The sequence below is a fragment of the Echinops telfairi genome, unplaced genomic scaffold (assembly GCF_000313985.2).
Source record: "Echinops telfairi isolate 266 unplaced genomic scaffold, ASM31398v2 ScPeMD7_3533;HRSCAF=4204_0, whole genome shotgun sequence".
NCBI lineage: Eukaryota > Metazoa > Chordata > Mammalia > Afrosoricida > Tenrecidae > Echinops > Echinops telfairi.
In genome coordinates this window covers 96,537,176-96,538,467 of record NW_022107431.1, presented here as the reverse complement: position 1 = coordinate 96,538,467, position 1,292 = coordinate 96,537,176, and positions in this window count along the sequence as shown.

Below are 1,292 nucleotides of genomic sequence, written 5' to 3'. Positions count from 1 at the left end.
CCACTGTCCATCTGTTTTCTTAATACTCGACCTATAAATATATGTACATAGATCTATTTCCCCCTCATCATATATAAATGTATTTACTTCTTTATATGCCTGTATTTACATCTCTATGACTACCCTTTGCCTCCCAGTTCTTTCCTGTTTCTTTGTACTTTCCTCTTGTCCCACTATCATGCTCTGCCTTCATTTGGGTTTTAGGCATTCTCTCGGTTACACTGCCCTTGATCCAGCCCTGCAAGGCCTCCTGCACCCTCCTTGACATTGATTTTGGATCACTTGTTGTTCCCTTGTCCCTGTGCTTGCTAACACCCTCTTCCTTCCTCCCCCCCTCCCCTACCCCCATGTTCCCCTGATCTGTCATCCTGTTGTTCTCTCTTCTGGCTTGTTAATTCCACCTATCCCTTCCAGGTAGATATGCTATGTACCATCACCAGACTGAGTGCAACAAAGCAACAACAGAAAGTAAAACAATGGCTACAACAATAACACACACACAAGCATACATATATAACCGTATGAATAGTTCAAGGTCTGTTTGTTTTCTTTCACATGTGCTTTCCAGTCAAGTCTGATGGGGTGCCATGCCCCGGCACTGCCTCTATCCCTGAGGACCCCACCACTCTGCTCCCCCTGCTGCTCTGATGTATGCCCCCAGAGGCTGGTGTTTGGCATGGTGGGCAGAATTCCCGCCATTTGTCTCCAGTGCTGTCCCCAGTGGTGCGATGGGTCAACAAAGAATGCTGTGTCCCATGGTGGGGCCGTCCCGTGGTCATCTCCCTGCATCGCTGTTCTGAACAGGCACATTGTCCCCAGGGCTCAGAGCCAGGATATGTTCCACTCTTTCCTTTTCTTCCCCTTCCCCCCCTCATTGGCTCATATGTGCTCTGACCAGACCAGTCCCCCTTCCCCTCTTCCCGAGTTGCAGCTTCAGTGCTGGCCTCTGACGTGAATTCACCCTGGGGGAGGGTGGTGCCATGGTAATGGGCCGGCCCCTCAGGCCTCTCTATCGGTTCCTTACTTCATGTCACTGTGTTGCATTCCTGTCTTGGAGCTCTGGGTTGAAGTCTGGTCCCTCTTTCCCTGTGGAGACATAATCAACACCCTCCCCCTTTGTGGGTTAGTGCCCTGTACCCCTGGCTGCCCATACCTTTTTCCCTCTTCCCTTTTAGTGGGCTACCTACCATATGTATCCCATATGTATCCCTGGGTTTAGTCTGGCAGGGGCCATATTACCTGGACCTCACTCCAGGGACGTATGTGTACAGCATCTTCTTCCCTATGCCCTT